Source organism: Mustela nivalis (genome assembly GCF_964662115.1).
Source record: "Mustela nivalis genome assembly, contig: HAP1_SCAFFOLD_2009, whole genome shotgun sequence".
In the NCBI taxonomy this organism is placed as follows: Eukaryota; Metazoa; Chordata; class Mammalia; order Carnivora; family Mustelidae; genus Mustela; species Mustela nivalis.
Window position 1 is genome coordinate 51,419 of NW_028134655.1, and position 25,194 is coordinate 76,612.

Genomic DNA, 25,194 nt, shown 5'->3' on the forward strand with positions numbered 1-25,194 from the left:
ATCACCACTAGTGCTAACCTCCTTTGTTTTATTTTTCAGTGTTTGCCCCAAGGTTTATAATATACATCTTTAACTTACCATAGTCCATCCTCAAGTGGCATTCTATCACTTCATGTATAATGTAAGAGCCTCAAAATAGTATACTTCTACTCTCTTGTCTTTTATATCTCTGTTGTCAAACATTTGACTTTGATATATGCTATAGACCCCAAAATGTATTTCTATTACTTTTGCTTTAAAAGTAAATCATCTCAGGGCACCTGGGTGGTTCAGTGAGTTAAAGCCTCTGCCTTCGGCTCAGGTCATGATCCCAGGGTCCTGGGATCGAGCCCCACATTGAGCTCTCTGCTCTGCAGGGAGCCTGCTTCCTCCCCTCTCTCTCTCTGCCTGCCTCTCTGCCTACTTGTGATTCCTCTCTCTCTGTCAAATAAAATAAAATCTTTTAAAAAATAAATAAATAAAAAATAAAAGTAAATCATCTCTTAGAGTGCCTGGGTGGCACAGCTTGTTAAGTCTCTACCTTTGGCCCAGGTTATGATCCTAGGGTCCTGTAATCAAGCCCTGAGTCAGGCTCCTTGCTCAACAGGGAGTTTGTTTCTCCCAATCCCTCTGCTACTCTCCTGTTTACACTCTCATGTGTGCACATTCTCTTTCTCTCTCAAATAAATAAATAAATAAATAAATAAATAAATTAAATCTTTTTTTTTTTTAAAGCAATCATCTTTTTTTTTCTTCAACTATTTTTATTTAAGATTTTATTTATTTATTTGACAGAGAGAGAGAGATCACAAGTAGGCAGAGCAGCAGGTGGGGGTGGGGGTGGGGGAAGCAGGCAGAGAGAGCCTGATGCAGGGCTCGATCCGCAGACCCTGAGATCATGACCTGAGCCAAAGGCAAGGCTTAACCAACTGAGCCATCCAGGCACACCCCCCAAAAAGCAATCATCTCTTAAAGACACTTTAAAAGAATAAGACATTTCTTTTATAATTACCTATACATTTTTCATTTCTTTCACTCTGCATTCCTTCATTTTTGTAGATAGGTCTAAATTTCCATCTAATTAATGTCCTCTAGCTAAAGAGTGTTCTTTAAAATTCTTGTGGTGCAGTTCTATTGGGAAAACAGTCTCTCAGCTTTTATTTGTCTGAAAAGTCTTTATTTTGGTTTTATTTTTTAAAGTTATTTTTCTGAGTATAGAATTCTGGATTGACAGGTTTTCTCAGTACTTTAAAGATGTTGCTCCACTGTTGCCTAGCTTGCATCATTTCTGACAGAAAGTCTGGTACGTCATTCTGATTTTGCTTTTCTATACATAATAGGTCTTCCATCCCTCCCTCCCCTGCTGCTTTCAAGGTTTTCTTTTTGTTACAGGTTTTAAGCAATTTGTTTACAATGTTCTTGTATAGTTTTCTTCCTGTTTGGGTTCAGTAGGCTGCTTGGATCTGTAAGTTTGTACTTTTCATCAAGTTTAAGAAATATTTAGGAAATATTTCTTCCAAGTATTTTCATATTCTTTCCTTTCTTTTGGGATTCTACTTGTGTGTTTATCAAATGTCTCACTATCTCTCACAGGACACTGATTTTCTTTTCACTTTTTCTTTTATTTTAAGAGTTTCTATTGCTGTGTTTCCAAGTTCACTGCAATATCCAATCTGCTGTTAATCCTATTCACCATAGTTTTCATTTCAAGTATAGTGTTTTTCATTTCTAAAATATTTATTTTATTCTTTTCTTTTCCTTTCTTTTCTTTTCTTTCTTTCTTTTCTTTTTTTTAAGATTTTATTTATTTATTTATTTGACAGACAGAGATCACAAGTAGGCAGAGAGAGAGGGGGAAGCAGCCTCCCCACCAAGTAGAGAGCCAGATGCGGGGCTCGATCCCAAGACCCTGGGATCATGACCTGAGCCGAAGGCAGAGGCTTTAACCCGCTGAGCCACCCAGGAGCCCGCCTCCCCTTTTTTTTTTTGGTCTTTCCTTTCTCACCTCATCATATGCAAGTTTTCCTTAATATCCTTAACCATATTTATAAGATTTATAATAGCTGCTTTGGTGTTCTTGTCTGCTAATTCCATCACCTTTATTATTTCTGGGTTGATTCTATTGATTAATTTTTTGTTACTAGTCATATTTCCCCACTACTTTGAATGCTTGTTCACCTTTTCACTGGATACTAGATATTGTGAACTTTACATTATTGGATGCTGGATTATGCTGTATTCCCTTAGTGTGGAACTTTGTTCTGGCATACAGTTACATAGTTTCAGATCAGTTTGATCCATTTAAGGCTTGCTTTTAACCTTTGTAAGAGCAAGGACAGAGAGGTTGTTAGTCTAGGGCTAATTTAGTTCCACACCCAGGAACAGCACTCTCTGAACTCTGTACCCAATGCCCATTTATTACAAGGTTTCTCCCTTCTAACTGGTGGAAAGTGACCTACTCCCAGTTTTATGTGATATTGGGAATTTTTCAGCATTCTCTCCAATGGCTATTTCTTAAACTTTTTCTACCAAAAAATTGAGAGGATCTCTAATGTACATATCTGGATCTTCCCCCCTCTCTCTCTGTCTCTCTCTCTCTCTTTCTTTCCTTCTCTTGCTCCCTTTCTCTCTTCCTCTCTCTCTCTCACACACACACACACAACTTTAAGACCACAGAAATATCCTGCTTTTCAATTTTTCTTGTGAAATTTATCATTAGTAATGCTTCTTGCCTGATTCCATTCTTACATGGATGCTTGCAAAATGACTTTTGAAATTTTACTAGTTGATCTCTGGCATTCAACTTTAAGCAAGGACCCTCTCTTATCTCCAAATTATTTATCTATTATTATCAGTATGAATGTATGATTTCTTATTTTTCTATGGTTTACATTTCAGTACTATACTATTATTTTTATATTTAGATTTTCTCAGACTGGGCCATTGAGAGTTCCTTCAATTTGAGACACATCCCTGGACTCTCAACTGCTTATTTCCAACAAGATTAAGACACAGGGAATAAGATTCCTAAGGTCAAATCACAAGACAGTCCTAAAAGCTACTATTATTTTCTCATTGTACAGTTCCCTATAGCCAGGATAGACATTAGCCATCAAGCTAATGAGTTCAATTTCTATTTTTTCAAATCTTCAAATCTGACACATTTTTTTGGTGTACTGATGCTACAAGTTCATATCTGTATATATGAAATCTGAAGAAGGTGCACCTACACCTCAGTGGCTCCACTGGTTAAACGTCCCACTCTTGCTTCTGCTCAGGTCATGATCTCAGAGTCATGAGGTTGAGCTCCCTGTCAGCTCTGCATTCAGTGGGGAGTCTGCTCAATATTCTCTCTCTCTCTCTTTCCCTTTGCCCCTACTCTGCTTGTGCCCTCTCTCTCTCCAAAATAAATAAACAAATCTTTAAAAAATCTGTAGATACAACTCCGTCTGTTCGTTAGATCACCATAAGGCAAGATCTGACATATTGTACATTAGTTCACATGTGTTTATGCAAGAAGACATCTCAAAGTATGAACCTCATTGGCTACATAGTCTGATGATGATGATCGTGTAGGTGTGTGTCCACTTTTGTTAAAAAACCATCAAACCAGGGGCACCTGGGTGGCTCAGTGGGTTAAAGCCTCTGCCTTCAGCTCAGGTCATGGTCCCGGGGTCCTGGGATCGAGCCCCGCATGGGGCTCTCTGCTTGGCGGGGAGCCTGCTTCCCCCACTCTCTCTGCCTGCCTCTCTGCCTGTTTGTGATCTCACTCTCTCAAATAAATAAAATCTTTTAAAAAAAAAACCAAAAAACAACAAACTATCCTAAGAACAGGTTGTCAGTTGTTAAAACCACAGTGAAGGTAGCATTGTGTACCATTGGTTATCAAAACCAGACTAGGCTAGATGCTTGCAAATAGTTGCTACTGGGATCAGTGAAGTCCAGCAAAACATAGATGAGGGGGAAAGCTGGAATTAGAGCTAAAGCCATGTCCAAAGTAGAGGCTTGATATAATGTACAAAGCATAAGACTCTGGCCTCCAGGTCAGGGAGAAGCATCGGGGAAAGCCCGGTACCCTGGATAGCTCCCAGAGCAGGACAACTTCAGGGGCTAACTGAGGCTTATCTTTAGAACACCATTTTGATTCTTTGCTCTGAAATTCTCAAGTTCGTAAAAAACTTTTATACGTGCAGGTACCCACTCCTTATATGCTCAGACTTTTAATGGTTTTCATTCTTATGATGGTTGATTTTATGTGTCAACTTGACTAGGCCACAGAGTACCCAAGCTACTTAGACAAGCATTATTTCAAGTGTTTCTGTGAGGATGTTTCTGGATGAAACTAACATTTGAATCAATATACGGAGTAAACCAGATTGCCCTCTCCAATGTGGGTGAACCTCATTCAGTCAGTTGGAGACCTGAATAAGAACAAAAAGACTGAGTAAGAGGGACTGATGAACTGCCTTCTGCTGGGACAGACTCAGATAGAAACATTGGCACCTCTTGGGTCATGAGCCTGCCAGCTTTTGGACTAGAACTTATGTCATTGTCTCTCCTGGGTCTCCAGCTTGCTGACTGTAGATCTTGGGACTCTGTCTCTATGACTGCATGAGGCAATTTCTTATAATAAATCCAAAGATAGATAAGTAAACAGGTAAATGATAGAAGATAGATAGACAGATAGACAGACAGACAGACTATTGGTTCTATTTCTCTGAGGAACATAAACTAATGCAATTCTCTAAAGAGCTTTTGCAATTTTTACATTGAGTGGAGGGATTCAAATGGAATATTCGTATCTTTAGATCTACAAAAGCCAGAATAAAGACCGGGGAATGTAGCATCAAACAAACAAGAAAAAACATAATTAATAACGTTTCCCCTTTACCTCTATGTGAATGTGGCAGCTGAGTGTAGTCTCTCGGGATATCTTCCTGCATGTATGTGCAGCATGTGAAAGCCTCAAAGGGCTATGAGCCAAGCTCCCACAAACTCGTATTTTAACCCTTTCCTGCCGTTCAGCTTCTGACACACAACAGTGGGTTTGAGACAGCACCATGCTCCACGGCTCTGCCTTCCCAGTGAAGCTGCCACATGTCACCAAGCCCTGCGTTTCTCTCTCGCACATTTTGCATAATCAGTTTCTATTCTGTCGTGTTCCCTCACACATGGTGCTCAGAGACTTTTCTGGAAAAATAGAGAATATTTTTCAGCTCAGATGAGTAGCATGATTTTACGTTGCTCAGACTGTTTGGTAAATGAAGTCAATTACTCCTATATCTGTCAGTTGAAGAGAAAGACACATGGGTGAGTAGAACCTGCTTTTAGATCTGGAGACCACCCCTTTGCCTACATGGTTATTACTTGAGTCTCTGCAAAGGCTTCTAAATGTTTCCCTCCTTTTAGCATATTCTGTATTCTATAAGTTACTCCTTGAACAAACTGCTAAAAGTCCCCTTTACTATTTAGCTTAGAGAACCAATTTCATCAATGACGGGTTACCCAATCTAGTAGCCTCAACTCTTCTCTGAGTCTCACCTTTCTGAGATGTAACAGTGGGATAATAACGTTGTGCCTTCACTGAAGGGTTGTTAGGTGCATTTACTGAGAGACTGTACGTGAAGAGCTTTGTGAATCATCAGGTCTTAGTGGCTATTCATTAGTTCTCAAAATTTTTATATGGCTCCTCATTACCTAAAGTTCAAACTCTACCCTGGCATTTAAACAACTCTAAGACCCAAATCCACCCAAACACCTTCTTATTGTTTTTACTTTCTATTACTCTGAGATATGAATCTTCTTTCCAAGCTAGCCATGTGTACCTAAGTTCTCACTCGGTGTGCCTGATGTGGAATAATCAAGTCTGAAGAAATTCAGAACATTGAGGAAATGTGACAGAAACACCAGATGAGCTGGCAAAACCTAGATTTAAATAAACATTTTAGACATAGATTTTTTTTTCACCCAAATTGGAATGGGAGAGTGCAGCAGCTCAGTGTACTTAACTTGGCAAAAATGACCAGCGTTTGATTTCTAGGCACTGATATTTTCCAAGTGCATGGCCTTAGAAGCTTATTTTAACTCCCTTGATTTCCTTTCTTTCCCTGTTAAAAAGTTTGAACCTTACCAGATTGTTGGGAGGAGTGGATGAGGTAATATATGTTAGGAAGAAGGAAAGGAAGGAAGGAAAGAAGAGAGGAAGGAAGGGGGGCTAGAGAAGAAGAAAGAGGGGGGGAGAGAGAGAGAGAGAAGGAAAGAAAGAGAGAAAGAAAGAAAGAAAGAAAGAAAGAAAGAAAGAAAGAAAGAAAGAAAGAAAGGTTTCTAAATGGTAAAGGATTATGCAAATGTTGGTTTGCCATTAATGGGTCATTTTGAAGACTGGAGAATTCTAAATGCTTGAGAGACACCTGCAGAGAAATTCTTTTGATCAACAAATCTTCCTGTAATCTCTGGGGTAGATAATCCCATTATTCCCTCAAGAGGTCCATCCTCAAATTCTGTAAGCAGTGTCATTCTAAGGGCAGAGGAAAAGCAGCTCAACAACCTAAAAATACTAATATTTCCTAAACTTGAAGAAACAGATATTATCTGCTCAAGGCACTGCCTTGCCTCCCAGCACCCAGGAATGATTCAAACCTCCTTCCATTTACAGCCAGGTTTTGATCACTGAGGGAGTGTCCACTCAGTTTGGGGCTTTGTTTTTCTCCCTCTTCCTACCCACTGCATCCTTCTTAATCATCCCCTACCCATTAGCACACCTCTCCGTGGGTGAACCAGGAAAGAAACTATTGATTAACTCCAGTAAGTCCATATGCATACTTTCTAACAGGTTAAGCTAGTGAAGGAGCAGGTCAAGTAAGATGTGGTTTGTGAGCACTCTATGAGCTTCATTCATCTTCGACCATTCTTTCCACGGATTGCTAGAGGTGGGCTCTCCTGGAGCCCTTCTGATAGAAATTCAGCTTCTTTGGCAAAGAGCCACAAAGCATAGGGATGGTCGGGGGTTTTGCCTATATGGCTTTTTTGTTTCCCTTTTTCCTTTTACACATAATGAAATGCTACTTGATGGGCCGGCTGAGAAACTGGGGCTCCAAAATGGCGGACTATCCCGCCAACCCTCTCCAAAATGGCAGACTATCCCGCCAACCCTCTCCAAAATGGCGGACTATCCTGCCAACCCTCTCCAAAATGGTGGACTATCCCGCCAACCCTCTCCAAAATGGCGGACTATCCCGCCAATCCTCTCCAAAATGGCGGACTACCCCGCCAACCCTCTCCAAAATGGCGGACTATCCCGCCAATCCTCTCCAAAATGGCGGACTGTCCACTGCGGCCTCCACGTCACCGTCAGGAGACTGAAACTCTCTACCCAGGAGCTTCCAAATTGGAAACTGGCCATCACCGCTCCATACCCTTCAATCACCACATACCCAATGGGCGCAAGGCTATGCCCTACCTCAACCCGATAAAAGGACCGCGCCAAATCCCTCCCAGGGCGACTTCCCCGACTCACTATCCCCCTTTCTCTCTCTCTCTCTTTCTGTGAGTCGTGGAACCTCGCCTGAGGGTGCTTGCAATAAAGTTCGTCTCTCGGATCCATTTGCCTCGTAGCCTCTTTTCTTACCATCACTGGCAGGAGCAACTTTACACTACTCAGTTCCTTAGGGCTCTTTGGACATTAAAGGACATCAGGCCAGGGAAAAGGATTTATCTAGAGTGTGGCTCTCTTGGAGTAGTGGCCTTCAGAACAGGAGTGAGCAGGACTGAAGGGAAAGTGAGCATCCTTCAGCCAAAACCTGATGGAGCTAGTATATTCCTCACCTGAGTTGCATTCAGGAAGCATACTTCCAAGACATATTTGCTCCCCTGAAAACAAGCTGCCTAAACATCTGTGGGGAGACAAAGGAAAACATGGGGAAGGGACCCAGAGATGAATATTTCAGCAAAAACGTGGGAAGAAGTACACTGCAACTTGCAAACAGCCTTCTGTACTGCATGCCATAAATTAACACAATATAAATTTATACATATTTACACCACATAGTCTCTAACTATATAAATCCTCAATACTCAGACTTGTGGGGTAGGTGTAAGAGAACAGTCCATATGTTTATTCATGTTCTGTGCAGCTCTAGGGAACTCAGTGATTTTTACACACACACACACACACACACACACACACTGTATAACTAAAGGTGATTCTAAATGTTGAAATCAAATTAATGCCTACCATCAAAACTCTATTTTTCAAAATGTTGCCATTTTCCAGGATATGCACAGCCAAAGAGAATTTTAATTCTATTTAACTGAGTATTGTGCTCGCTTCGGCAGCACATATACTAACTGAGTATTTATCTAGTTGCCTTATGTGTCCGAAAACTTCAACAGTTACTGATGTACACATAAAGAGTGTGTGGAATCAACTTTTTACTGATGAAAGAGAGGATATAAGTGACTCTTCCCTGGCCTCTTCCATTGCAGGAAAGGCAGCAGGATTAAAATACAAGATCTTGTCATTTCTACTCGGAAGCTCCTTCAGGGACCAGACTTGGTGATACCTGGGTGAGAGTGGGGAATTGGTGAGATTAGAGTCAGAAAAGCTGAGCAGGTTTGGGTCCTGGCTCTGCATTTGCTGACATATTGTCCTTGGAGGAGTCCCTGAACCTCTGGGAGATCCAGATCCTTGGGAAGATAATAACATCCGCCATGGGTACCTCTAAAAAAATGGCAAGAGTCAAGACACAAGACAGTGTAAAAGTCCTTGGCAACTGTAATGTTTTCACATGTACTGTCAAGTCATTGTTATGGGTTCTTTCATAATCTGATGCTAAGCAAACAAAATGCATTCAGTCCCTTTTACAGCTTTCTTGGAAGAAATCTACAGCTGAGTTGCTGTTGACACTCTTTGTTTCAGAAGAATGCCATCCACAATGGTCAGAGAAGCCTATCACAGCACCGATTGCCAACTGGCTTTGGCACATGCACGTGTGTGGGCAGGGACCGTCAGTATGTTGGACACAGCCCAGTACCCAGTGGGCACTTATTAAATTTGGAATAACAGTGCATATTTTCGGGGCAAATGGCTGTCTAACACAAACAAGGCAGCAATTTCCCCACGTGTCACTACTTAAAGGTGTAGCGGATATACAGTGAGCAGAGCCAGTGAATAATGATAAAATAGTTACACTCATTATAGCCAAAGTAACAAAGTAACTGCTACCCAAGGAAGAATGGAAACTTCATTGCTGCTCTGCTTTACAAGGACAGTAAATAGAATCCTTTTCAGATAACGCTTTGTCTCTATTTCAGCACGATTTGTTTCTCCCACTTGGTGCCTGAGACTGTATTAGTAATACATTATTTGAAGGCTGGAGAGGAAAAACATTTTCTTCTGCTCCCTGCCCACATCCTTACAGGCATGGAAAAGGGCTACACATCACAGAGATGTCCTTAGATTCCATGTGACATCCAAGACATAATCAAAAGGGCACACAGAATCATTGAGTTAGGCTATGTTCCTATTGATACCCCTGTCCACACCACCATCGTAACCATTGCCACCTTGCTGAGCAGGGCGGTGAGCAGGTCACCGAGCAGCACTGCAGAATCACCCAGCCCCATGTTCAGTGACATCATCTGGGTTTTCCTTCTGAGGGTTAGAGTTTGGCGTGTGTATGAAAGAGGAGCAACACATGAAGGACACACAAGAGTGCCATCCCCATCTCAGCCTCATCCCCTGAAGTGGAGGAAGGACCAATGACGACCGAAAGATATTTAAAAAGTTCTCAAGTTCTCAGTCTCAGGTTTTCTTTTACTCCCCCCACAGACTGCTGGGGGTTACAAGGTGAAGTTCAGAATGCCCAATCAAGAGTATCATTTGAAATTTTGAGCTCACATATCGCCTTGCTAAATCTGATGAAATCCATAGATGCCTTTCCCAGACACATACATGTGACACAATTTGTGAAAACAATTTTAGGAGGCTGATTGCCACTTCTAACCCAGTTTAAGAGTTGCGCTCTGAAGAATCAAGGGGAAAATAGCAAGGAGTAATGATTTATTAGGCCTATTCTTTCTCTCAGGCCAACATGGGGAAGAAGTGGGTACTACTTCCCTACTGCCACTGGAACAAATCATTACAAATTATCTGGAGGTCTGAAGCCTAAAATGGCTGAGTAGGGCATGTTCTTTCTGGAGGCTCTAGGGAAGAATCTATTTCCTTGACTATTCCAGCTTTTAGAGCCTGCTAGAATCCTTTGATTCACAGCCACACTTCACGTCTACCTCATCTTTCATCATTTTATCTCCTCTGACTCTAACCCCCCATACCACCTCTTATAAAGACCTTGGGATTGCAGTAGACCTACTGGGATAATCCAAGATAATCTCATTTCAAAATCTTTAACTGAATCATATCTGCAAAGTCCTTCTTGCCATGGAAGGTCACATATTCCCAGGTTCCCCAGTTTAGAGAATGGACAGCTTTGGGGACTGCTATTTGGCCCACCACAGGGTGCTTCAAATGTTTCATTTTGCACATGACCATTTGATCTTCAGCCTTCAGGGCAGAAAAGCTGGCCAGGAATTGAAAATGGACATGCAATTATTAGTTTTCTTCAATGTTCTATCTCAGGAAAGTTGCCAAATCGGGGCAATGGGAAGAAATGATTATACCACCATGTTTTCAGAAGCCAAGATTCTCTTTCAAACCGTAGCTCCAGAGAAAATCACTTGGGCTCACTCTATCTTGAATGAAACTATGAAAATTAGTTGAATGATAATTTTAATGGTAACAACACAAAAAGAAAACAGAGAACAAGGAGATGGTCAAGTTAAATTCAGATTGTGGGCTTGGAATAATTTACATCACTCCCTCCTCCATTTTCTGTATCTTCGAAAGTCATTTTTTTCCTTAAGTAGCTACATTACCTAGCTAATCTCATCAACTATCCCCTTCATTTTATTTAGATAGCAAGGATAATGTACAAGCTGGGATCTGAATGCATAGAAAAAGAAATGAATACAGGGAAGAATGTGTTAGGACTTCACAATTACCTGGAGAAATTTCTGCAGATTTCATATAACATGAAGAGGGCTATTCTTAGCAAAATTCACACTTGGTATGCTCAGTTTCAATACGAACTCAATATTTGAGGAAGAGGAAATTAAATCAGCATTTGGGTGGTTGTTTTCTTTTCTGATCTACACCAGACTGGTGTGTCTGGATCCTGTGATCAAGATAGATTTTCATTATCCTGGTTTTTGTCTGTGACCTGTCAGAGCGGACGACTGGGCCTGAACCGAAAGGCACCACATATGCTTCTGAAATGCTTAATTGTAGCAACACAGAAACATTGAATAAGCTTCACATTGAAAATGTTGTCAGTTCTCTTCCTAAGCCCCTCAGTGCTAAAAACTGGGCAAAAAATAGACGGTTGAGCAAAGGCTGTTGTTTCCCTGATGTTCTCAGAAGCCAGTTCTCAGTTCTTGGCTTAGCCTTAGTGCCGAGTTTGAACTGAGGCTGGTGAGCAGGAAAATGCCATACAATTTCCCACAATGGAAATCAATTGTAGGCTTTGCATCTTTCTGGGGCATTGCACTAGAGTTCTGTTGATCTGGTTCTTTTGCTTTAAATGGAAAACCCTCCAGGGAAGTTTTGTGTACTCTAAACAAGATCTCTGTAGGATCAGATAATAGGATCTGTGTGAATGTAATACAAAAGAGAGAGAGAGAGGCGCATGCTAATGCAGATTAGAAATTATTCAGCTGAGACTTTCATTTACTGAGGCACATAATATAAAAATGCCACTCTCTCAACTGCCATTTTATTGTGATTTCTCAAAAGCTTTGGGGAAGCTTATTTTTAAAGCAAATCCAGTTTAACTCTCAAGAAGTCAGGTTGAAAAACAGAACTTAGTATGTGTTTCCCACAGATACTTGTCTACACTATTTATATTTTAAGTTGCACATGCCTTTAAGGTAACCTTTGAAATAAACAGTAGTGGATATGGATATGATTATCACTGATTTCATTTGGGTAATCAAGGAACAATTGATTTGAAAGGGGATCTTTTTTTTTAAAGGGAAATATAATTAAATATCCTAACTTAATGAGCCAAAGGAAATAATGTATACAGTGAAGATACTACTTTTAGTACTATGATAACCAGAAAAGACTGTGTCATGAAATCCCATAAATGCCAAGAATGTTAATCTTGGCATATCCAAATGTGTCAAAAATGTTAGTTCTTGGCGCTTTCCTTCCTGAATTAGTCAGGGTTCTCCAGAGATACAGATCAATAGGAGATAGATAGATAGACAGATAGATAATAGATAAGTTTATTAGAAAAAATTGACTCATGCAGTTATGAAGGACCATTTGTCCTAAGATTTGAAATCAGCAAGCTGGAGATCCAGAAAAGCCAACCACCATTAACAGTTTGAGTCTAAAGGCCTGAAGACCAGGATTGCTAAAGGTGTAGTTCTAGTCTAAAGACCAGTACGCTCAAGACCCAGGAAGATCCAAAGTTTTAGTTCAAGTTTGAATGAAGGATAGAACAATGTCCCAGTTCAAAGACAAATAGACAATAAGAATTCCCTCTTACTGGAGAGAGAGTTCATTATTTTGTTCAATTCAGGACTTCAACTGATTGGACGAGGCCCACCCCCAATGGCTGGAGCAATCTGCTTTACTCAGTTGACTGACTCAAATGTTAATCTCATCCAGAGACACACTCACAGACACACAAAGAATAATGTTTGACCAAATATCTGGGTGCCCCATGGCTCAGTCAGGTTGAAATATAAAATTAACCATCATATTTCCTGTTTACCATCACTCATCCACTTATCCATCTGTCCACCCACCCATTTGTTCAATATACAGTGTAAGCACATACTATATGCCAAATTCAAGACTAGGGTCACACAAAAAAATAATGTGGGATCCATTTTTGGCACGAGAGCACACAGAGCTCCACGAACCTGCTCCCCAATGAAACTGGTCGAAGTTATTTTAAACCACAAAACAAAAACAAAAGAACCATTTAAAGTCTCTGGAAAGGGTTCTCGGGGTGTACAACAAACCAAGAAACATTTATACAGGAAAATCTACTAAACTCAGTAAAAAAAGAGACAGTTTGATATCTGAGCCTCTTTCCTTCTGCCCAGCTCGGTGAGATGAAAACCATGCTGTAGACAGGTGCAATCAAGAACACAAGGATCCTTCTCTTTCAGCTTCCAGTCAGAGGGTGATGCCAGCATCTTTTATCCTGTCCCCAGCTACCTGTGGTTGAGGCTAAGAGGTGAAAGTAGCCAAGAGGTGGTGGGGTGGGGTGCTCTCTTCCAGCCAGCCTACACTTTGGGGTCAGAGGCTCCACCTTGGGTACAGTGTTAGTGAGTATACTTCATTCCTGATTACTCTTGTAACAACTCATAAGGTGATAGATCTATGCCAAGAAAAACAAGCTGAAAAGACCTAAGGCTTCTATCCCCAACCCCCTGTGCCAAGAACTCAACTCCAAAAATAAGTGAGGTCTTACTCAAAAAGAAACACACCATTCTTCCCATTTCCAGCCTCAGAGGCTTTAAGCAGATGGAGAAGCAGACCACAAAGCAAAGAACTCCAAATCACTTCCTAAAGGAACTGACCTCATTTGCACCAGAGTGTGTAGAAATTTAAGCCTACGGACACTCTTGAATACAATGGATTGTTGATAAAAGTAGTTGAGAGGAGATTGGTAGTTTCCTTAGAGATAGTTAACTCCAGACCAGTTAGTCGGCTGAGAACCTGGGAAAGAATCTTGTAAGTTTGTGGAGTTTAAAACCAGGGCATGATTAGGCAAAGAGATAGTTACAGAAAGCCTCACCACTCTGACAAAACCGCTGTCATTTCAAAGTAACTGTAGGCTTACCCAAAGCTACATCCTGTGAAGAACAACATCAGAGACTTAACTTTGTGGAGAGAGAGGAAAACAGACTTCACCAAAATAATCCAGCAGTTATTAAACAAATAGACAAGAAATAAAAAGCCCAGGGGATGAAAAGTGCAATATCCAGAGTTGTTGATAATATATTATCTAAAATGTCCCGTTTCTAACAAAAGATTATGAGACCTGCAGAGAAATAGGAAAGTATAAACTATGCATTGGGAAAACGACCAGGCAACAGAAACTGCCAGATAGAGCAATCAGATGTTGGATTTAACAAAGGCCTCAAAGTAGCCATTATAAATGTGTTCAAAGAGCTAAAGGAAACCAAAGTTAAAGAAGGAAAGGAAGGTCTGAGGACAATGTCACATCAAATAGAGAATATAAGTAAAAAGACAGAAATTACAAAAAGGAACCAAACAAAAATGATGGAAGTTGAAATGTACAATTGACTGATGTGAAAATGTCACTAGAGGGACTCAACAGTAGATTTGAACTGGCGGAAGAAAGAATTAGCTAACTTGAAGATAGATCAGTAGAGTGTGCAATTCAAAGAACAGAGAGGAAAAAATGAAAAAGAAACAGAGCCTCTCAGAAACATGGGACATCATGAAGTGCATCAACATACATGTAATAGTACTAGAGAAAGATAGAAGGAAAAGAAAGGAAAAGAAAGAATGTCTGGAAAAATAAGGATCCCAAGCTTCCCAAATTTATTGGAAAACATTAATATATAGGAAATTCAATGAACTCCAAGTAGGTCAAACAGAAAGAGATTCACAAACACATTATATTACAGTAATAACACTGAAAACCAAAGACCAAGGACAAAATTTTGAAAGCAGCAAGAGAAAAATGTCTTGTCACTTGCAAGGGAAACTCAACAAGATTTATAATTAACCTCTCATCAGAAACAATAGAGGTTAAAAGTTAATGAAATAACATATGCAGAGTGCTCAGAGAAAAAAATTGTCAACCAAGAATCCAATATCTAGCAAAGCTATCTTTCAAAAATGAATGTGAAATAAAAGAAATTCCCGGATAAACAAAAATAGAAATTTTTGCCAGAAGACAAAACTATGAAGGGAAATTAAGTATTTTGTTAATACTAAAAAAAAAAAAAAAAAAAAAAATTAAAACAAATTCTTCAGGCTGAAAGAAAGTAACCCCAGATGGTAATTTGAATCCACACAAATAAAGAACACCAGTAAATATCATTATGTAAATATAAAAGACAGTCTTCTTTCCAATGTCTGTAAATGTCTTCTTTATTCTCTGTACTGATTTTAAAAGCAATTTTTTGGTTTATACATAATACGTATATAATGTAGTGTTGGTCTTATAACACATAGAAACGTAATATCTTTGCCAATAAAAGCACAAAGGAAGTGGGTGGAAACAAAGCTGTGTTGAACTAAGGAAGTGAGTCCAGATGGTAATTTGAATTCACAAGAACAAATGAAGAGAATCAGAAGTAATAAATAAGAAGGCTAATATTTTTAAAAGCTATAACTATGTAATTTGCCTTCCTTTAGTTTCTTTTCAAAAGATATAAAATTAGGGGCGCCTTGGTGGCTCCATTGGTTAGGCATCTGCCTTCAGCTCAGGTCATAATCCCAGGATCCTGGGATTGAGTCCCTTGTGAGGTTCCCTGCTCAGCAGAGAGCCTGCTTCTCCCTCTGTGTGCTGCTCCCCCTGTTTGTGTGCTCTCTCTCTCTCTCTGTCAAATAAAATAAAAATCTTTAATTAAAAAAGATATAAAATTATAAAAAGTAGTCATTATAATAATATATTTTGGGGGTTCATAACATTGATATATATAATATGTATAAAAATAATACCACAAAAGTGAGGAAGGGGAAAGAGCTATATAGGAGTAAGATTTGTATACCTTATTGGAATTTAGTATAAATCTGAAACTGATTGTGATAAGTTAAGATGCATATAGTTAATTATCCTAGGGCAATCATAAGGAAATAACTTAAAAACTTTAGTGAAAAAAATCATTACAGGAATTAAATTGTACATTAGAAGACAATCACCTAATACAAGAGAAAGTGGGAAAGGATAAACAGAGGAACAAAAAGTGACAGAGATATAAGAAACATAGTAAATAAAGAATAAAAGGGAAGATGATAGTAATATTCAATGTGAATGAATTAAAGGTAATCCCAAGGCAAAGATTGTCTGGATGAAAATACAAGATATAACTATATACAATCTATAGGAAACACAATTTAAATTCAAAGATACAAATAGGTGTGCCGGTGGCTCAGTCCGTTAGGTTCTGACTCCTGGTTTTGGCTTAGGTCATGATTGCAGGGTCATGAGATTGAGCCCTGAGTTGGGCTCTGTACCCAGCAGGGAATCTGCTTGGAGATTCTCTCCTTTTGCCCCTCCCCCAACTCATGCATTCTCCTTCTCTCTCTCTCTCTCTCCCTCCCTGTCTCTAAAATAAATAAATCTTTAAAAAAAAAAATGAATAGATTGAAAATGAGGGATAGAAAAAGTCCATGAAAATAATAATCAAAAGAGACCTGGGATGGCTATACTAATATCACACAAAATAGGCTTTAAGTTTTTGAGAAAAACTGTTACAAGAGCCAAAAAAGATACTATATATTGGTAAAAAATTTAATCCATCAAGAAGATACAACAATTATAAACACATCAGTACATCACAAGAGAGCCTACAAATACATGAAGCCAACATTGATTGACTTGAAGGGAGAAATAGACAATTCTACAGTAATAATTAAAAAATTCCATACCCCACTTTCAATAATGGATAGAAAAACCAAGTAGAAGGTCAATAAAGGGAAAACAGACATCAATAACAGTATAAACCAACTCTAGTTAATAGACATTTATAGAACACTCTGTCCCAAGCAGAATACACACTTTTCTCAAGCACCTGGGGAACATTTTGTAGTATAGACCATATCTGAAGCCATTAAACTAGTCTTAATACATCTTAAAAAACTAACAAAAAGCACAAAGTATCTATTCTGACCACAGTGGAATGAAATTAGAAATGAAAAGAAGAAATCAATAACAGAAGGCAAACTCTGGAGCTTATTACAGAAAAGTGGAACCTCTTGAGGGTGGGGACATATGGAAATTATAGAACTGAAGTCAAGTAGTAAAGGTCCTTGAAAAAGGAGAGCGGAAGATGGGCTCCTCCCTACGTCTCTAGCACCATCAACAACCACTCCTTAACTCAGGTATGATTATCCAATGCAGGTAATTTTCTGCACACATTGTGCTATTTCTCGACTCCATGATTTTGCTAAAACTAACCCTTCTCTCTGGAAGACCCTTCTTTCCTCCTCCCCTGCCCAAACACACACAAAGCTCCCCAACTTTCCTCTCCTACTTATCTGCCCAGTCTTGGCCCATCGTTAATTCAGCTAAAAGTTTTTCACTCATGTCTACTGGGCATGACATCTCTGTTAAGAGTGGTGATACAACATTAAACTAAGAAGGTAAGATCCCTACCTTCCCAAAACACATTCTTATAGAGGGAACCAATGTCACAAGAGAGGAAATCAACAAACAAGATGATGACAGGTCTGTAGTAAGTGCCACAAAGGGAATGGGGGGATGATGTGAGGTAGACTAATGGGGCCATGTGGTACCATTCATATAGATACACTAGCAGGTCTTCACTTGTCTTTTTACTCTTCTTTTTAGGCACAAAACCAGACTACCTCTTTTTGCATCCAGGTATGGCCATTCTAGCCAATCGACGGAATATGAGTGGAACTGCTATGTGTCATTTTGGGGTCAAAGATTTTTTTGTTATTGTTGTTTGTTTTGTTTTGTTTTTAAAGATTTTATTTATTTATTTGTCAGAGAAGGCACGAGGCAGGCAGATGCAGAGGGAGAAGCAGGCTCCCTGCTGAGCAAGGAGCCTGATGAGGGACTCGATGCCAAGAGGCCGAGATCATGACCTGAGCCAAAGGCAGCTGCTTAACTGAGCCACCCAGGCATCCCTAGGGTCAAAGTTTTTAAGATCCAGCTCTGTCCACTCCATTCTGCCAGCTGAATGTAAACAACAGTGAGATCCAAGGAGATGGCATGGCCGCAAGATGGATCTTTGTTTGAATCCTTGGATCAAGAAAACCACTTGGCAACTAGGAATGCCCGCATGGGACTATTGCAGAAGTGACAAAATTCTTTGTCTACACATTGGAATTTATTTGTGACCATAGCCTAACCCATTTGAGCAAATGCAGAATGCTTTAGCTACAGTGCCCAGGAAATGCCTGTCAAAGGATCTGTTGCTGGGTGTGAATAAAGAAGGGGAAGAAATGGCCAAGCTGAGAGCAGGAACCCTCCTGGCAGAGGGAACAGCACAAGTAAAGGCTCTGAGCTGAGAAAGAACATAGTATGTTCGAAGAACAAGAAGAGAAGCCAGGACAGCCACAGTGCAGCAAATAGGGAAAGAATGGAATTAAGTGAGCCAAAGTAGTAAACAGGAGCCAGATCATTCTTAGCCTTCATCACTTCCTGAAAGCCGCCATCTTAAACATTCACCATGATCACTACCAGCTCAGCTGGGTGACCAGTCCTGGAGCTCCCACAGTAACCATGAGTCTGCCTCTTTCACCACCTTTTTATTCCCTTGTAATGATCTATCTGTTGGTTACCGTCTAGATAAAGAGCTTTTTTGAAAAAATTATCCATTCATCTGTTTATCTCCAGCATGCGTGCCAACATGTATAGGTGCCCAATAAATTTTTCTGGTATAAATGGATTAAACAAATGGTGGCCTTGCAGCTCTCCACATGACATCTCCTGGGACTCCCGTGATGAGAGTGGCGCTAGGGAGCAAAGAAAGACGCTGAGACCACTCATCTCCATACACACTGCTAGTGTGATCTGACCTCCTTTCACGAAGTCCTTCCCTCCTCCCACCCACCCTTCCTTCAGATTCTTTCTAAGGATGACCCATTTCTAAGATTTCTTCAAGATAACAGGTTGTTGGGAGCCTTCATTAAAGAGGAAGGTTTCCCCTTCAATGAAAATGACTGGGAACAGTGAAAAGAAGCTGAAGGCCCCCTGCCAATACAATGACCCAGTTAGGAACCAAAACAAAGAATAGATAAATCAAGGGAATAAAAGTCTCCTCATTGTACCCTTCCATCTTCTCTACTCGCTGCAGTGATTTCTATGAAGTTTCACACTCGAGGAGCTAATTTATTTCCCTAGCATTGGAAAATGCCATCCTCTACCTCAAAAGTTCTTCCCAGAGAAGTGGAGGTATAATTTTATTCACTGTAATGATGTGAGGAGGTCAGTTTTTATTCTCACTGCTAAGAGGGCACACTTCTTTCCATTATTTCACCTTCTTTCCCCGCCTCCCCTCCCCACTTCCATACACCTTAGAAAACTCCGTTTCACCTGTGGCTCTCAAGGCAACTCAGCAACAACTCTCCACTTATTAATATTGCAGTGGGCCAAGGGTTGGAAGGTATAACAGAGGACTGGTGGGGTGGGGGAAAAGGAAATTATATGCTTTCGGGAAGTGAGTTTTAAATATTTCTACCGAATGATCTAATAGCAAAAAAAAATGAAAGAACACATCTTAGGGTCTGAGGTCAGAGCTTGAAACAGGTATAGACAAGCCTAAGAAATGTTTGAAATTTCTTCTTTTATCTTCAAAATTGTTGCAAGAGTTTTATCAGACACACATACACACTCTCTCTCTCCTCTATGTTTGTATTAAAATTAAAATATTCTGTCAGTCAAATGTTTGAGTAAATTGGCAAGACAAACACCATGAAGTTTATACTGTGCCTTCAGATGCTTATATTTCCCAAGCACATCATCACCCCCTTGAATGTACTCCCTTTTTATTTTATTGTATTTTGGGGGAGATTTATTTATTTGAGAGAGAGTGAGAGAGTGAGAAAGTGAGGGGGAGGGGTAGAGGAAGAGGGAGAGAGAATTTCAAGCGGACTCCACGTTGACCATGGAGCCCGATCGAATACAGGGCTCGATCCCACCACCCTGAGATCATGGCCTGAGCCAAAACCAAGAGTCCAAGGCTCAGCCGACTACACCACCTGAGCTCCCCCATTTAACCCTATTTTAGAGGTTTGTTCCCAGGACATTCATTCTTGCAAATTTCAGACAAGCAGGCCTAGGGCATTGAGGTTACCTTTAAGTTTCAGTGAGACCATGGGAGACCAGATTCTCTATCACCCCTATTTTAAGGCCATCTCATTTGGGCATTTTAAAAAATCTATTAGGGAAGATGTCAAAGATTGAAGAGGACAGAATTAACCCTTATGCCACCCTTTATGGCCTCTGATAGCTAAGCATAAATTTACAGCAGGTGTCCTTGTTTATTTCCTTATGATCCATGGGCAGGTAATTGAGACATGAGCATGGAACAGAGAAAGGTGGGCAGAGGTTGCTCAAGACGGCTCCTAGCTCACCAGACTTCGGTTTCTTGTGAGCCCCCTTCATCTCCTCTACTCGACAGCCTAATCCATTTTCTCCTTCTTATCAGGACTCCAGAACGGGACGTGACTAGAATTACTCTTACCTCATCTGAAATTTCTGAGCATGACAGAGCACAGGGTAATTGTAGCTTTGGATATATATATTTTTCCAACTAAAATGTGATTTTGTTTTTTTCTGTTGCCCTTGCAAATTGTCATTTTCATTGCAAAAGAAATGCTATTCCATAAATATTTTCCCTGTCTTGTCAATGCATTAATGAAACACAAATCTACGGTACCGAAGGACTCCACACTATAGAAAACATTTTGTAATTTCCATATTTCTTTTGCGTTGATTTTTCTTCCAATACTTTTATTATTTTTATTGTTATTATTTTATCTATTTATTTTTATTATTATTCTTCCAGTATTTTTACTCAAAGACTTGCCAACCTGTGGACTCGGGACCAGGTTCAGTGATTTTTTTTTTTCTTTTCTAGGAAACAGGAGGGAGAATTTCCTCATCTAGGACAGGTGCTAAAGAAGATGTTCCTGCCCAAGAAACACACACTTCTGTTATGAAATAACAGCAAAGATGCTTTTTTATTTCTCAGTAGTATCACATCAGTTTTACCCTGAGAACCACCAGTCAATAACTCTCTACTTTGTTTTCATTTTATATACAGAAAGACTGAAATTCCTATGGCTTATAGACTTCTAGCAAGTTAAAGAAGACAATTACTGGTCCAATATCTTACCCATTAGAAATGTCTCCAAAATTCCTGACAGAATCCCAATATTTTAAAACCATTCGCCTTAAAACTTCTTCATAGTAGTGTCCATTTCTGACCCATCTTTATGTCTTCACTGTAGAAGGTGGAGAGTCTAACCACGGTCTTATAGTACAGGAAACCAGTAGCTTTGTCATACAATCACAGAGCTAAGACAATATCGCAGAGATAACATGCTGAGGAAATGGTGAGAAAACGTTACTATTGTATTTGTAACTTCCAAGGTTAAAGAAGTTGCTCAAACCATTCTTTCAGTAACCTATTGAGTTTTGTCTTCAGTTAACCCAGCTAAATCTTTTTTAAAAGTTATTTTTAAAAAATTTTATTTGTTTATTCGAGAACTAGAGAGAGCAGGAGCAGTGGGGAGGGGCAGAGAGAGAAGAAGAAGCAATCTCCCCGTTGAGCAGGGAGCCCGTCAGGGGGGCTGGATCCCAGGACCCGCGGATCGTGACATCAGTGGAAGGCAGACACATAATCAACTGAACCACCCAGGCACCCTCCCCCACCCCGGCTAAATCTTTTAAAAGCAAAGTTTATCCTGCATTCTCTCTTGAATGAAGCTGTTACCATATTTGTAGTATTTCCTATGCAAACGTAAGCTAAGCCAAGGTCTCCCACCATTCAAGTGCTATGCATTTGTTCCTGTCTTGGGAAGGATGGTCGCCCCTGGATGGCAATCACAGGTGCCCTTCAGAGGTAATCTAATAGGCTCGTCCATATCTCCTCTGGGGGCAAGGCACTCTGGAGAAGACTTGGGAAGAGTTATTCAGCACATTAGGATCAGAAAAGAAGAAGAGGACGCAGAAGGAACTAACTCCATGAGATGTCTCCTGGGTTTGCTTTCCAACTGCTGCTTTCAGGATGTTTTCATGGCTTCTTCCGAAGACCTGTTTCTTAAAAGAAGCAGGCGGCTCCAGCACAGCTACCAAGGTAGGCCCTGGGGATCTTGCTGTTAGCTTTCTTTCCTGACTCCCAGTGGTGGCCAATAATTTCTGGCTGACCAGCCAATGAGGGATTCCGGGAAGGAAAAGTGAGATCGCATCTCTTGAACATCTTTGCCAGGCACCTGACTGGATATTTTGCTGTGCTATTCGGGTAGTTCTCACAACATCACAGGATATAATTCCCCATTTACAGGTGTAGAAATCGAGGCTCAAAGAGCACAATAACTTGCCCAAGTTCACATACTGTAGAAGTCATGTAGTAAGTCACGCATATAGTCCACAGGAGCAAGAATTGTAAAGAAGTCAAGAAAGAAAGACACTCCATCTGGAAGTGCTCCATGGGGGTCCCCCTGGTCAGAACCATCTTGAATAGGAGATGCTGTAGAGTCCTCCCTGTTGGACAGCTGTGGGAAGGCATGCAGGATCCCCCCCACAGACCCTTGGAGCCCTGCTCATAACTGGCTAGAGACTTTCTCAGAGACCTCCCACCACACTATACCCTTCAGGGATGGTGGGGTAGGCAATCAGTGACCACAGTCTGGTTTTTCAGAGAAGATGCAAAGAGGTTAAGAATTTCTCATTCAGAAAACCTGATTTTAAGCTGGAGCAAATTGCAAGGTTCTCCAAAGTACCCTAGCTCTCAGATTCTCAGCTACTGGAGAAAGTTTAATTTCTTTTCTGTTTGTCCTGAGTTTTCCTATTTTGAGCTTCAGGAATTGTTTTTAGGTGAGGGGGAAAGATGAGCAATTGGTCTGCGTTTACTCTCTTCATGTAAATCTTTCTTTCTTTTTAAAAGATTTTATTTATTTATTTGAGAGAGAGAGAGAGAGAGAGAGCTAGCACCCAAGAAGGCAGAGAGGCAGGCAGAGGCAGAGAGAGAAGTAGGCTCCCCGCCAAGCAAGGAGCCTGATGCCGGACTTGATCCCAGGAATCTGGGACCGCGACCCAAGCCGAAGGCAGCGGCCCAACCCACTGAGCCACCCATGCGTCCCTGTAAATCTTATTTCTCCCTGACTTCATCTGTTCATACCAAAACAGTCCTGATGGTCTTAGTCTGCCTCACACAGAAATATCAAGAACATGCTCTAGCTCAGTACCCATTCTCTTAACCATCAGTCAGGTTAGTGGCCCCGGGCAGAATGGAACCACCACAGATTCGAAGCTCCATGGCCACGGGAACCATGTGTCAATATTCTATCCCTGGTGCCCAAGAAAATGCCTGAAAGAGAAGTGCTTTTACCAGTACTGTTGAATTCAATGCAACTTTAAAAAGAAATTGGAGAGCTGGATCCATCCAGAGGATGGAACTCAAACTCCTCACTGTACAGAAGAGAAGCAGAACATGATAGATTTTTCGTGGATATGCAGGTAGCAAATGGCATAGCCCCAGCTAGAAGCCACGTCTGGTCCACTGCTCTCTGCCACAGAGCCTCAAAATTGAAGCAGGCTCCATAGTTTCTAATTGACTCTCTTTTAATAACTTGGTTCTGCTTTTAGAATCATATAGGGTCAGATGTGATTTGTAGACTCACTTGCAAATGATTAAATGGCCCCCACTTAAAGCACTACATTAGATAAAATGCTTTGGGCTGCAAGCGACAGAAAATCCAAGCTAACAGGCTTAATGAAGAATTTTATTGGCTCACTTAATTGGAAGTCCTGAGGTAAGTCAGGTCTTACATATGACTTGTGGCAGCTCCTGGTCTGTCTTCTTGTGACCCCATGACTCTGCCCTGCTCCCTGTTGCTATTCTCAAACAGGCAGTGAATGGTCATGATGGTCCCGGTCCTTGTGTCCGTACTCTACAAGATCAGAGGAAGGGCCTGTCTTCCCATGTATCTCTGTTAGGGACAGGGAAACTTACCTGAAGTTCCTAATGAACTTCCTCTTACCATGTGTGATGCTTAATTATTGTCACCTTGAATGGGCTAACGGATGTCCAGATAGCAGGGAGAATATTAGTTCTGAGTTTCTCTGTGACAGTGTTTCTGGAAGAGATTAGCATTTGAACTGGTAGACTGAGTAACGAGCATCACCTTTTTCCATAGGGATGGGCATCATCTGATCCACTGAGGGTCCGAAGAGGAGAAAAAGGTGAAAGAAGGGCAAATTTGGGGGCACCAGAGTGGCTTAGTTGGTTAAGTGTCCTACTCTAGGTTTCGTTTCAGGTCATGATCTCAGGGTCGTGGGATTGAACCCCTCATGGCGCTGCACTTATAGAGGAGTCTGCTTGAGATTCTCTCTCTCTCTCTCCCTCCACACAACTGTGCATGGCCGCACTCTCTCAAAATATATAAATGAAATTTTAAAAATTAGATAAGGACAAATTTGCCCTCTCCACCTGAGCTGGGACATCCATTTTCTCTTGCCCTCAGACATTGGCTTTCCTGGTTCCCTTTGGGCTTGGACTGAATTAATTACACTACCAGCTCTCCTGCCAATTCCTATAATCTTTCTCAAAAAAAAAAAAAAAAAAAGCTTACAGTTTCTGAGTGGGAATTCCTGGCCATGGTTATAGCCCATGGGGAGGGAAGAAGCAAAAATTCACAGTCCTGGGGCAGGGAGAACCCTAGGGAACTTACCTCAACAGGAAGTTGGGAGCAAAGATCAGAGGATGCAGCCTGGTTGTAAAAAGAGAAACAAAGGAAGATTCAAGTGGAAGCAAATGTGATGTGATGTTAAACCCTAGGGTGTTTAAAATTTAAGACTCCACTCAAGCAATGATCACTTTTGAGAAGCGCAGATTCTGAAGTGAGAAATTGGGGATGGGGGAGGAGGAAGAATTCAGAGGTGAGAATCACCTCAAAGACTCCTCTGTCTGCTGTGTCTTCCTTGTTTGTGTCTCCCATCCTGAACTATTCACAGAGTTGGCCAATACCTGGGATTTTTTGCCACCATTTTATAGTCCCCTCTCCCCATTACTTGCCTTGATAATGGACTTCAATTTCCAGCCCCATGTGGAGGCCCAGGGGTAGTTCCTGTTACCTGTGCCAGCAATACCAAGATGTTTGTAAGGGTCATGACCCATTCCTGATGTGATCAGTCTATTTATTAGTCAATCATTTCTTAAGACATACCCTGGTCAGAAAGAGTGAAG

At 40.7% G+C, this 25,194-nt stretch overlaps 1 long non-coding RNA gene across 3 annotated transcripts in view; it reads left to right on the plus strand.

The window, feature by feature from the left end:
• LOC309858199 overlaps positions 1-20,969 on the plus strand; it is a 56,111-nt gene extending 35,142 nt beyond the window's left edge. For all 3 annotated transcript variants that reach the window (XR_014308092.1, XR_014308093.1, XR_014308094.1), the window contains 2 exons: positions 20,431-20,501; positions 20,863-20,969. This is a non-coding gene — a long non-coding RNA (uncharacterized lncRNA). The remainder of the gene's footprint in view (positions 1-20,430; positions 20,502-20,862) is intronic.
• The last annotated feature ends 4,225 nt before the right edge of the window (positions 20,970-25,194 follow it).